At 40.1% G+C, this 14,204-nt stretch overlaps 1 long non-coding RNA gene across 1 annotated transcript in view; it reads left to right on the top strand.

The window, feature by feature from the left end:
* Positions 1 to 14,204, top strand: part of LOC124244004 (uncharacterized) — a 42,657-nt gene that overhangs the window by 25,278 nt on the left and 3,175 nt on the right. The window contains exon 2 of the long non-coding RNA XR_006889830.1: positions 2,485 to 2,624. This is a non-coding gene — a long non-coding RNA (uncharacterized LOC124244004). The remainder of the gene's footprint in view (positions 1 to 2,484; positions 2,625 to 14,204) is intronic.

Genomic DNA, 14,204 nt, shown 5'->3' with positions numbered 1-14,204 from the left:
TATTAAAAGCATATTGAGGCATTTCAAAAGTAGCATTTTAAACCTTGGTTATTGTTTATGATGATGAGAGAGTTGGAAGCAATCTGAGTATCCATTGCTGGAGAATGGAAGGCAAAATGTGGTGGACACAGAAGTTGGAAGGAAGAGACTGGATGTCCACACGGCAAGAACAGTGTTCAGTACACAGGTATTTCAATGGGGAAGATGGGGTTGAAGCTAGAGTATTTCAGACTCACAATAAAATTTAATTTCCTTACAAGATTTTAATACAGTAATTTATTCCTTCCTTCTTCCCTCTTTCCTTCCCTTCACTCATTCAGTTAGCGTTTTTTGAGTCTCAGCCACTGAGCTGGGGCACCGAAGACACTGTAAAGAACAGCATAGATGTTGTTCCTCCTCCAGTGGAATGGGGAGACAGACGAGAACAAATAAGCACATGAATAAATATATGGGTACTAACTGTGATGAATTCCTTGAAGAAAAAATGCAAGTTACTAAATTATAAAGAGGTAGACCAGGGCAGCCTTCTTTGACAAAGTAACAAATTGAGTTGAGACCTAAAGAATCGTATTTCCCCAGGGGAAGCTGGGAAAAGAGCATTTCAGTGTACAGGAATAGCATGTACAACAGACCCATAGCAAAAAAGGGCCTGGTATCTATGAGAAAATGAAAGGAGGTTGATATGGGTGGACGTATGAGGGAAGGGGACTGGGGTACAACATGGGACTGGAGAAACACATGGAGGCCAAGCCATTATAGGCCCTTTAGGTATTGTTACTAATCTTAGATGTTAACCCACAGACCATGGAATCTGTTGAAGAGTTTTTTTTTTTTTTTAAAGATTGGCACCAGAGCTAACAACTGTTGCCAATCTTCTTGTTTTTTTTTCTTCTCCCCAAAGCCCTCTAGTACATAGTTGTATATTCTAGTTGTGAGTGCCTCTGGTTGTGCTATGTGGGATGCCACCTCAGCATGGACTGACGAGCAGTGCCATGTCTGTGCCCAGAATCCAAACCTGCGAAACCTCAGGCCACCAAAGTGGAGTGCACGAACTTAACCACTTGGCCAGGGGGCTGACCCTTGTTGAAGAGTTTTGAGCCAGAGAATAAAATGATTTGATTGACATTATAAGTCTATGTCCTTGACTGCTATAAGGAGAAAGGATTGGAATAGGAACAAGAATGGATGCAGGAAGAACCATTAAGAGATTTTTCAGGAATTTCAGTGAGAGGTGGCTTGAACAAGGGAATGGCAGTAGAAATGGAGAGAAGTGGGTGGATTTGAGAGATATTTTAGTGGTAGAATAAAAAGAACTTGGTGTTATGTTAGATATGATGAGAGAAAGGTGAAATCAAGGATTACTCCTAGGTTTCTGCCTTGAGCAACTAGGTGAATGTTGGTACCATTTACTGAATGGGACAGGCTGGCAGAAGATGACATTTTCAAGAAAAGATCAGGAGTCCCATTTGGACATGTAAAGATTCCTGTGTAATTGTGTACGGTTGGTTCTATGGGTCTCAAGGTGAAAGAGCAATCAAGATTGGACAAGCAAATGTGGGAATATAAAGAACAGAAAGCGTATTTAAATTCATTAGAACTAATGAATTAACCAAGAGGGAGAGTATATAGTAGGAAGAGAAAAGGCACCAGGATGAAACCCTGCGGACATTCAACATTAGAAAAGGAAGAGCCAGAAAAGGACACTGAGAAGGAGAGTCTAGGAGAAAATCCTAGAAGTGTGGTGCCATTAAAGTCAAGAGAAGAGAATGTTTTGAGAAGAAAGTGGTTGCTAACTGTGTTGAATGATGCTGAGATATTGAGTAAAATAAGCCTGAGAAAGGTCCATTGATTTGGCAACATGAAGATCATTATGACCTTGAGAATATAGTTTGGGAGAGAAAGGAGGGACAAAGCTAGTTTACGGTAATTAATTGTGAATAGAAGATGAAGGACTGGAGGTAACATATGCACACAAATCTTCCAAGAAGTGTGACTATGAGGGAACATGGGAAGATAAGTTAGCATAAGGAGAGGGACTGTATTAGACACCTCTTGTCTGTCACTTTAAATCTTGGCTCCACTTTTTACGCCAGCCACTGCCTTGATAAGCTCTGATCAGCAGTCAATTAGCTTCCCAAAGGTTTAACTTGACAGTGCCTACCTTGGGCACTTCCCTACTTTGGGGCTTCCTTGCTTTGTGGCTGGGAACACCTGAGGGAACTTTTTGAGCACTCATGCCTGTACCACTCAGAAACCAGGGGAGATAACATCCAAAGACGAACCTTGATGAGAGGGCAATGGGAGCTGATGGATAAACACTTTCACCTTTCCTCCTTCGGGTGGATGATTTTGAGACACTTCATAAGTCTATTCAGAAGAACCCATTGGACGAACATCAGGTGCCTTTAAAGGTGGTAAAAGAAAATCTGCATCTATGTATTGGCTTTACTTCTTTCCCTCTTTTGCCTCTCTTCCCCGTGCTAGGATCACTGCTAGATAAACCACCTACCTGTATGCGAGCTTTCGACTCATACTAGAGCACGGCGGGAAGGATCCAGTAGAAAAGGAAAGATGAAGACACAGAAGAGGGAAGGGAGAACTGATGGAGCAAGGCCGCTGAGAAGGTGAGAGGAGGTGGGACTCAGAGTACTGTGCAAAGACAGGCTGATAAAGGACGAAGGATATTTCCTGTGTTTTGAGACAGGAGAACAGGTGAAGATGATTTGGGGGCAGGTCTGTATGTAGTTTTAGATTGTGCAGATGAGAGAGTTCCCATCTGTGTTAGTCAGGGTTCAACCAGAGAAGCAGATTCAATAGATTTTATATGTATTTATATATGTAGAACAACTCCAAAATCTGTAGGGCAGGCCATGGGGAAGGGCTAGTAGGAACTCTCGGGCATGGGCTGAAACATCCACGGGAAGAATTTCTTCTTAATCAAGCAAACCTCAGTTCTATTCTTAAGGCTTTCCTACTGATTGTATCAGCCCACCCAAAATATCTAGGATAATCTCCCTTAGCAAAAGTCAACTGATTATGGATTTTAATCACATCTACTAAATACCTTCATAGCAACCCCTAGGTTAGTATTTGATTGAACAGCTGAGGACTGTAGCCTAGCCAAGTGCACACATGAAAAGGCCATCATACTATCTATTTTTACCTCTAGAGCTGTGCTATCTAATAGAAAATTTTGTCACAATGGAAATATTTTATAGCTGCATTGTCTAATACAACAACCACTAGGCACATATGGCTGTTGAACACGGTGCCTAGTGCAATTGAGGAACTGAATTTTGAATTTTATTTAATTTTAATTAATTTAAATTTAAATAGCCATATATGTCTAGTGGCTACTATATTGGCATACAGCTCTAGGATATAAGGCAGGGTGATCAGCTGAGGATATCATTGCTAGCAAAAAGTAATAATTTGGTTGATCAAAATTGGCCCAAAAAGCATGGCATGTTCTCATTTGCCCTTCAGTTTACACAGTGGGAATTTCTCAGTCACAGCTATCATCTTTGTTATTGACCTTGCAGTTTGCTGGTATCACAGTTTGCGAACATTAACAGTAAACATTGGATTATGATTCTAGCTGAGCAACTCACCTAGCAAAGGAGGTGTGCATTCCAGCATGGAGCAAGCAATGGTTCATTTCCTGTATGCACAGAGCCTCTTCCAGATGGCAAACTCATTATAAATAACAGCAGAGTGTACTGCATCATGTTCTCTGATTAATGGGTTGCATTATATCTCATCAGCACAATGAAAACACATGTGGTAGAAGAAATGCCCCTTCTATGACAAAGAAAATCTCAGAGGTTTCTTAAAAATAGAAAGCATATGGTCCACATTCCCCAAACACAATGCAATAAAACTCGAACTTAGCAATAACAATAAAAAATATTTATATTTGGAAATATAAAAACGCTATTCTAAATAATTCTTGAATTAAAAGAAACTCAAAACTGAAATTAAGATTTATTTAAATAAACTGATAGTGAGGCTACTATGTATTAAAACACAGGGATGCAGCCAAAGCCACATTCAAATACTTTCCTTAGATGGTTTTAGAATGCCTTTTTAGAAAACAGGAGAAAAAATAAACATAACTATATACTTAAGAAGGTACAAGAAGAGCATCAAAATTACAGACTGAAGTCCTGCCTACTGCACTAGGGAGGCACTAAGAACATCAAAATTAAACCAAAGAAAATAGAACATAGTAATAAAGACAAAAATTAAAATGTTGGCTTGATAAATAAAAGCCAGAGTTTATTCTTTAAAATATACGTATTTCTGGAAATTTTTACATTAAAATAAGAAGAGAAAATACAAATAAATAATTTTAGGAATGAGAAAGTATAAATAAGGAGATATGGAAAAATTTGTATGAATATAAGTAATAATAGCAAACATTTGTTGAGAGCTTTCTATGTTTCAGATACTACTGTTAAAATAAACTATGGTTAAATAAACTATTCATACAATAGAATCCTGTGCAACTATTAAATGGAAAAAGGAAAATCTACACATATGACATTGAAAGTGTCCACAATATACTGATGAGTGAAAAAGGCAAGTTACAAAATTGGATGCTCATATGATCTCATGTAAAAAGTATATCTACTTGTATGTATCAATATCAATATCTGTATTTTCAAATCCAGAATAGTTTAGGGATGGAATTGAATCAGGGAAGAGAACTTTCTCATCCTACTTTATCCACTTCTGTATTGTTTAATTTTTTTAAAAATTGGCATGAATTACATTTAATAAGTACGCAGATGATATTTATAAAACCACAAAATATGTTAAGCATAGTATCAGTTCCTAAGAGACTGCTGGGTGAACATTATTTCACTTAGAGGGTGTCCAAAGCAAGTTGGCTGTAACAGTTTTCCTCCTGCTCCATTCTAATCATCACTCGCACTTCTGTAAGATATGCTTTGTCATGTGACTGGCATATGTTATGGTAGTGTTCTTCAAGCACAGTCATGAATTAATGAATCTTTATAATGGCATGTCGTGCTATGAGGGATAAACTCTTGTGGTGAATTTCAGGATGCCTAAACAGGTCAATTTGAGATATGCAAGGACTACAGGCTCTTGAGAGCTGTACCAGAGAAATCCCAGGTGATCAAGACATGTTGGTGGCTGTCCAAGAGGGACTGAGGCTGTGGCCATCTTTGTCCAACAAGGCACAAGTATGGGAGGAGGCAAGTGTTCAGCTCCAGTTTCTCCACTGCAAAGCATCTTGGACAGTCAGCCTGGTTTAGCACCCGGAGCTGTTTTATATTATAAATTAGCATGTTTTTATTTTTCTCTACATTGATTTCATGTCTGACTGTCTCTTGCTTCTGGCATATCTATTATATTCATTACATTTCCTCTGGGAATTTTTAAAGATGTCCTGATAATGACTTGCAATTCTTCCTGCCTGGTAGTAGCAACTTTCGAAGTTGTCGGCAAGCTGTTTCTGCACAGTTAGGAGCAAATATTATTATTTACTTTATTACTCATTGATTGACTGACAGACTTACAGAAGAATTTTGAGCTTAAAAGGTACCATCGAGATTAAATCATTAAACAAAATTTATGGAAATCCTATTGTGCTCCAGATCTCATTTTCCATCTTTTGGAGATTACATTCCTCAGCAGTGGCACTCAGACTTCAGTGTGAATCAGGATCACCTGGAGAGCTTGTTAAATACAGATTGCTGGGCCCTACCAGCGTTTCTCACTAGTAGGTCTGGAGTAGGGCCAGAGGATTTGCGTTTCTAAGGAGTTCTCTGGTGCTGCTGCTGCTGCTGCTCTGGAAAACCACTGCTCCAGAGTAGCTCTGTGCAATAGAAATTTAATATAATCTACAAATGTGAGCCAAGAAAACCAGCTTTATTGTGCACAGGAAGGGTAAGGAAATACCCGGACCTGGAACTAGGGCTGGGGGTGGAGGTAGAGGGAAGATTTGAGAGACTGCAGGGGTAGATCTGATAGCACTTGACCTGAGATGGTTGCAGGGGTAGGAATGAAGAAGGGAAAGAGCAAGGTTGAAAGACAGATGTTGAAAAGGGATTAGGGACCAGAGAAGGAGCAAGAGATTAGACAGAAGCAGAGCCAGAGAAACAGAGAGACAGAGCAAAGAGGAGAGGGAAGGAAGACACAGATGATACGAAGGTTTTGAAGCCAGCAGCTGGTGTGATGGTGTTGCCTTTAATAGAAGTAGGGAGACACTCAGAAAAATCTGGTTAACTCAGTTTAGTTAGCTTAATCCAGGTCTTGGAATTGTTGCCTTATTAGGACCATGCTTTGAAACTGAAGGCCAACGTCTAAGTTTGTTCTGACTGTGACCCTTTTCTCGTAGTTTTTGGGAGGACTGTGGGCAGCAGAATAGGTGTCCTTTATGAGAACGTCCTACTCTAAAATGGCAAAATATCCCTGTCGCTGGAAGATGTATTCTAGAGTCTTCTGCTGAAAGAAGGAGGGATGCCTAACTCCTAATCGGGTCAGCTAATGTTCAGAAAAGATTTTTAATTAGATCTAAGGCAGATTTTGCCCAATTTTAGATTGTCTTTGGAGAGGCAGTGGTTCTGATTCCTTTCCAAGCCCCCTGGGGCAGTGACATCCACCTTTTTTTAGGTGTGTCTCTGCCGTCCTGCCTGGGCACCACTGGGTGTGTCACAGATCCAGCTATGGAAGCAGCTGGTTCGTTTGTTTGTTGCTGTCAGCCTCACACATCGTCACATCAGATGGGCATTCTACAGCATTCCTAAGTGGCAGACTTGAAGCTCAGACTTAGAGAAACGGCTAGAAATGATAGCAGAAATCCTCTTCAGGGAAAAATTTAAGCCCTTTTTTCACATTGTTGAGCCAGGAAAAGGAGAAAAAGTACCATACAGTAAAATGAATGGGGGAGAAAAGAATTTCCCATTTGTGCCTCACATTCTGATCATTTCATAACTATTTCTTGGTATGCTTTGTGGAAGAGAGACATTAAGGCATTTGAAAAACTTGTTTAAAATTTGGCATTTGTTTGATAAGAAATTTACCCTTTTCTTTCCCCTGAAAGAAATCTAACAACTCCGGACTGTTGACAAACATTCCCTTTCGGTGTCCCAACTCCTCTTAAAGCCAAAATGAGGTAACTGAAAGTTTCTAAGCAAATATGTAATTGCCCTAATTTGCATAGTATTTGCATAACTAGGGATGCAGGGATTTTCTCTTCTTTCTGTGGGAGAAACCCAACCACAGGACCTTCTTGGATTTTATCTTGTATCTAATTTCCTGCCTTGGACACATAGTGCTAAGAGAATTTTCCCAGACGTGCTATAATCTGATCACCCCCCATCTTCCAGCCTTCCTTTGATAACTAAATTAAATTACTCAAACCCTCATCCTGCACAACGGCAGGAAATCCTTTCTCTTTCAGAGTATTTCAGCAGAGGACTCTAGAGAGTGATTTCTTACCACCTTGTAACAGCTTCTGAAGGCTTCTGCTTCTCTCTCCTGGCTTTGCTCCAAGAAGATTGTTCCTCCTTCATTTCCTAAGGCATTGCTAACACAACCTAAATTGCAGTGGTTAATCAGTTTCCTAAAGATGAAGATAGCAAAGAGAATTACAAAGCACCAGAGAAAAACATGAAGCTCTCAAATATCATGGTCCTCTTGAGCGATTCCATTTCACAATGACTCCTTTCTTCTCCGTTTCTCCTTGGGTTCTGGCTGGTCGCTGGAACTATTGTTTCACTCACATCTTTGCTCTTCTCCCAAATCCCAGGTCCCAAACTCTGCAGAGGAAAATGAAAATCCATAAATTAAAGCAAACTAGCAACAAAAACAAAAATCACTTCCCTGGAAACCCAACCCACAACTCTCTGCTTAAGGAAGACTCTTTTTTACTTTATTAAGCCAAAGTTAAAGTTTTCTAACAATTTTCCCCATTTCAAATTAGCCTACACCCTATCTTAGACAACCAACAATTTCTTTAAAGCTTTTTTTTAACAAAAAGAGGTGTTTTCCTCTAAGATGAATCTACTACTCCCACTTAGCAACAGCCACAATCTGTAGGCAGATTTTTGTTTGAAAAAAAAACCATTTTGAAATATTTACTTCTCTGCTGCATACAATGTCCTTAATTATATTCAATGAGACAAGAAAAAAAAAAAAAAGAATGGCTGTCTCTGGAATTAGAGAATCTGTAAAAGAGAAAAGAGCCAACAAAGAAATTCTTATAATTATTATTCAAACTCTTTAAACCATGTGAAGGAAGATGGAGTAGTGGAAAGACCACATGCTTGAGATTCAGGCAGTTGACAGACCTGCCTTCAAATCTGAGTCTAATAACCATTTACTCTGTGTCCTTGGGCAAATTACCAACTTCTGTAAAACAGGAATAAACTTACCTATAAACCACAGGTTGTTACGAAAATTGAGAAAACGTATGTAAAGCACTTGGTATCTAGTAAGGGCTCAAGAAACAGTCCTTCTTTCCTACTCCTTAGATTAGTAAACTGCTATTGTGAGCTGATTTAAGCCTCTGATTTAGATACTTTAGGATTAACCAACTGAAAATGTTCCACTAGGCAGTTTAGAAGCCAACCCCATTGACTCGCTCATCTATTCTGCTGTCATCTTGTTCCTTTTAGCATCTCTCCACCATGCCTTGGTTCTTTCTACTCCACACACACCTTTCTCCTCACTATCATTTACTCCTTGCTGTACTTATAGCAGGAAACTGTCGCTTTGATGGAGCCAAAATATAATTAGCACTCATTCTACTTATTGAATAACATTTTATGTTCCTTCTTTGTCTTAATCCAAGTAGAAATTTTAATGCTGTCTTTCTAAGAAACAAAGAGGATAAATGAGCTGTCTTTAAGAGTATTGATCTCAGTTGATTTTGGGAGACAGAGAAGGAGGGTTCGTGGTTCTCAATTAACAAAGAAGTTCCTTACTCTTGCTTCAAACCACTTTGCTTCTTATTTTGTTTCCTCATTTACTCTATTATCTGCAGACTTTGTAGAACAAACACAGGGAAAATCACAATCTCTCTGCAATTATCCACCTAGGTATCAAAAACCTGGGAGTCATCCTCGATGCCTCACCTTCCTTCCTACCCCACAGCAATCTGTCAGTAAGGCCTTTTGGCTCTATCTCCAAAATAGATTCTGTATCCACCCACTTTCCTCGGTTTCCAGGGCCACTACTCTAGCTTCCTGGACTTCTCAAAAGCCTCTTAAGGATTGCTCAGCTCCTATCTCCCCAACCCTCACAAATGTCTCTGCAACAGCTAGAATAGGGTTGCTAGATTTAGCAAATAAAAATACAGGACACCTAGTTAAATCTGAATTTCAGATTAACAATGAGTAATTTTTTAGCTATATAAAATATTATTAAAAATTGTTTTTAATACTAAAAGTTATTCATTGTTTACCCGAAATTCAAATTTAACTGAGTATCCTGTATTTTACCTGGCAACACTGAAATAGAATCATCTCTTTAAAAATGTAGATCAGATCACATCAATCCACCAGTGACTTCCCATTGCTTTCTAAATAAAGGCCAAACTCCATGGGTTGGCCTGCCAAGGCTTCCATGGACTGACACTGTCTACCTCTCCAGCCTTAGCCATACCATTCTCTCACTCTTCTAGTCTCACTCTCCCCCTTCCTGTTCCTAGATCCAGTCAAGTTGATTGGACATGCTATTCCCTTGACCTAGAATTCTCTTCCCCAGAGCTTTACGTGACTGGCTCCTTCTTGTCAATCAGATCTCAACTCATGTGTCTCCTCCCTAGTCGACCTTCTCTGTCCACCCAGCCTAAAGCACCTTCCCCATTGATCTCTGTCACATCACTGGCTTTTGTTTTCTTCATAACGCGTATCTCACTCTGAGATTCTCTTGCTTATTACCTGTCTCCTTCACTGAGCCGCATGAGATCAAGGAACTTGCCCAACCTTTTTCCTGTTACTTTCCCAGTGTTTGGAACAGAGTCTGGTACACAATAGGTCCTCAATAAATACTTGTTGGGCAAGTGGCTTCATCTGTTTAGCTGAGCGAAGAGGTGGGGTCCATCTAGCTTTGTAACACTACTCTGTCAATCCATGTCACCGGTTCGATCAGCTTCTCTGTCAGAACAGGCAGATGCAGTGGCCCAGAGAGGATGAGATAAACTGTATTATTGCTTGTTGAATTGTATTTTATACTTTGTTACTCAACTGTCTGAACTGACAGGCTAAGAACAAAATTTCCATGATCCATCGTTAAGTGAAAAAAGCAAGTTACAAAATGGTATATGTCCTATGACCCTTGTAATACTCATAACATAATAAATATTTGTTGAATGAATCATGTTTTTCTAAAACCATGTCTGTATACAAATGTCTGGAAAATGGTCTGAAAAAATAGACACATAAATGTAAAAGAAGTAAGTATTCCTGGGAGTGAGATTATGAGTCATACTTTTTTCTTTTCTTTACATTTTCTTTACATTTTCAACCATGAGAACAGTAGGCTGAGGGGAAAATAGAAACTTATGCATTGCTATTGGAAGTATGAAGTGATGTAACCTATATGAAGGTTAATTCAGTAGAACTTCGTAAAATTTCTACTGCATAAGCCAAAAGTGGACAAACTAAAGCACATGGGCAGCTGTCTATCTTTGTATAGCTCATGAGATAAGAATGGTTTTTACATTTTAAAATGGTTGAAGCAAAAATCAAGAGAACAATGGTATTTCATAACACATGAAAATGATTTGAAATTCAAATTCCAGTGTCCGTGAGTAAAGTTTCATTGGAATGCAACTATGCTCATTCATTTCTGTATTTTCTATGGCTGCTTTCACAACTACAGTGGCAGAGTTAAGGTTGAGATAGAGACCATATGGCCTGTAAAACCTAAAATATTTACTAGTTGTCCCTTTACAGAAAACATTTGCCTATCTACTTCTAGCAGAAACCCTTTGACCAGTAACTACAGTTTGAGCAATTTATTTATGTACTTGGACATGTGCAAAATGAAATTCTGAGCACTGTTTATAAAGCATATAAATAATTTAGGAATGACCAAAATGTCATGGTAGAACGTTTAAGAAATTATGGTACATCCACACCAACACATAGTAGTGGCTGTAGAAAGGGATAAATATTTGTTTTCAGGACTGATGTGGAAAGATATCCAAGACATACTGCTGGATGAAAAAACTGTATATATCATGGAATTCTTCCATGTTGAACAACTCCAGGGGTACTGTTCACATTGTATTCTATGTAAATGGCAGCCCCTAGAGTTGTGCAACAATGGCTGCCCTGATAATATGCCATTAGTATATAAATAGAAGGGGGAACAGGTACTCATCAATGCTTACATATGTGTATACAACCTTTACTCTGTGAATGTCAGGTGAGAAACTAATAATAACGGTTAGCTATTGGAGAGGTGGGAGCTGGACTAACGGGCAGAAGTAGAAGGGAGGTTTTTGACTATATCCCTTTTAATACCCTTCTTGATAGCCTATTGAAAATTAAATAATTTTTTAAGAAATAAAAAAATATCTAGGTAGCTCCTGGTGATGCCTTCAGTCTTGCCTGAGTTCACTGATCTCCTGGCCTGAAGAGAAGGCAGCTGTCAGTCAGCCCAGTGCTGTCCTGTGCCTGCTCCTTCCTCTCCACAACCAGCATTCTGACTCTCTGCTCTCACTCCACTATCTCCTACAATTCTCCTCCCAACTTCACACACATCTTCCCACCCATGTCCTTCCCACCACCTCCCATGTGCTTTGTGTTCTGTGAAACTGCTGCTTTGTAGAGACAAGCCTTAATTCTAACCAAAGGCTTTTCTTTCCCTCCCTCTCTTGGTCCTATGGTTAATCCGGCTCTCAGTCTCCTGGGTCCCCTGCTGCACTTTCCCAGGCAGTCCTCACCTCCTCATAGACCCCTTCTTCTCTTCAGCAGTGAAGGGAGTTGGGCAGGATTTCCTCATTCCCCGGCACCATTTCTAGGCTGTCAAAATACAGGTGTCTTCCATTATATTTTATCTTTTGGATGCCATGTCATCTATCCATGATGTTCTCTTCAAATCCAAGATACTGTAGCTCCTGTCTGCTCACAGACACTTCCACACATCTTCACAGTGTTCTTTCTTCTCCCCATGCAGGGCACCCATCATCCTCCATCATTCCACAACTCTATTCTTCTCCATGATGCTTCAGGCCTCCACATTTATTTCACATAGTAGGGAAGCACCACCCTCACACCCTGGGGCTCCTCCTTCTAAAGACCCCTATGGAATCCCCCACTTCTGAAATCCACACTTCAGGCTTCTCCCTCTCTCATCACATCTCCCAGCTGTCTGCTCTTCTCTTTGCTCAAGTCTATGCTCCCCACTCTGATCACCACAGAGAATGCTCAGGGCCTCAGTCCCCTCCATCTAACCTCCCATTGAGGTTGCCACACTCAGCTCTGCCCCAGATCTTCCCCCTGTGGCATTTCTTCATCATCACCTCCTTCTACCTCTTCTGTGGTGGAGCTACAGACCAGGCTTATTCTGGAGTAGTGCTGTCTGATTTCAGCTCGTCATATACTATGGCTTATCAGTTTTTGATTCTTCTTTTCTCAAATCCCCAGAGCATCACTCAAATAATTATTTCATCCCTATTTTTATCCTTTAACTCTAGTGAAGTGTTTCCCAAGCCTTGCATTTTAAAATCACCTTGGGGGTGTTTAGAAGTCCTGCTGCCCAACTTGCACCACATACCAACTAAATCAGAATGTTTAGGGGTGGGAACCAGACATCACTATTTGTGTGTGTGTGTGTGTGTGAGGAAGATTGGACCTGAGCTAACATCTGTTGTCAGTCTTCCTCTTAGTGCTTGAGGAAGATTGTCACTTAGCTAACATCTGTGCCAATCTTCCTCTATTTTATGTGGGATGCTGCCACAGCGTGGCTTGAGGAGAAGAGCTAGGTCCGTGCCTGGGATCCAAACCTATGAACCCAGGGCCGCCGAAGTGGAGCATGCAAACTTTACCATTATGCCACTGGGCCAGCCCCCTACATCATTACTTTTTTTTATCTTCAGGTGATTCCAATGTTCAGCAGAGTTTGGAACCACTACTGTAGTGTTTCTGGTTCATGGTCACTCTTAAGGAGGCCTTCAATGTTGAGCATTGACAGAAGTTAAATGTCAGGACTGAGCCTAAGACCATCTTTGTCAACATGACAACTATTCTTTCCAGGAAATTCTTGTCTAGGAAGTAAAAGCTGTAAACCAATAAATAACTTCCCTATTTGCTTTGTCTAGGCAAATAGTTTGCTCATCCGGCCCAACAGCTCTCTTCTCAGGACAATACATTGTTTACCTGGGCAAACAGTTCAGTTGTCAAACAACTGTTTACTTACCCAAGACTTGACCTTCACCAATACTAAACTATTATGTTATGAATTTTGCTCAGTCCCAATCAGATCTCCCCTTAAAAGACCCACCTTAAATCATTTGATCTCAGACATCCAAATTCTGTAAGTATCTTTCCCCTAGCTTTGCTTGATTAACAAGTTTTTCTGTTGTCTTTTAGGGGAGTTGGCTTTTGATAATGTAACTTCACTGGCCCTTTATCTGCACCCTCATTTCACTCCTTTAGGTTAGGAGGAAGAGGTTTCTGATCTCTGTGACATGAATCCCATCCTTTCCTTTCCTGTAAATCCTGATCTCCTAGTCATTCTCTCCTTTGGAACCTTCCCTTCTGTCTAGGAAAACCTCTCCCGTCTTCCTTTACTCACACATTCACAATACTTCTGACACCAGATGTGTGGGTTTTCCACACATCAAACAATTTTCTACAACACCAGCTGGGTGTCCTATAATTCAATTCAATTCTGACTCTATCTACCTGGAGATAGCACAGATCCCACAAGTCAAGGGCTCAGTCCCACAAGACTTCCTCCACTTCAGATGCCAATTGCAAGTTCCAAGTTGTCACCTATACTTCTGACCAACAGCCTTTAAATTGGAATTCCCACAACCCCTTACGTGGGTTTGATAATTTGCTAAAATAGGTCACAGAATTCAGGCGAGTGCTTACTTATGTTTCCTAGTTTATTCCAAAGAATATAATAATGGATACAGATGAACAGCCAGTGAAGAGATACATGGGGCAAGGTGAATGGGAAGGGGCACACCACTCTCCTAGCACTTCCACCAGCCT

This window comes from Equus quagga, chromosome 8 (genome assembly GCF_021613505.1).
Source record: "Equus quagga isolate Etosha38 chromosome 8, UCLA_HA_Equagga_1.0, whole genome shotgun sequence".
NCBI lineage: Eukaryota > Metazoa > Chordata > Mammalia > Perissodactyla > Equidae > Equus > Equus quagga.
The sequence above is the reverse complement of the archived record's forward strand: the minus strand, read 5'-3'. Positions and strand labels throughout refer to the sequence as shown.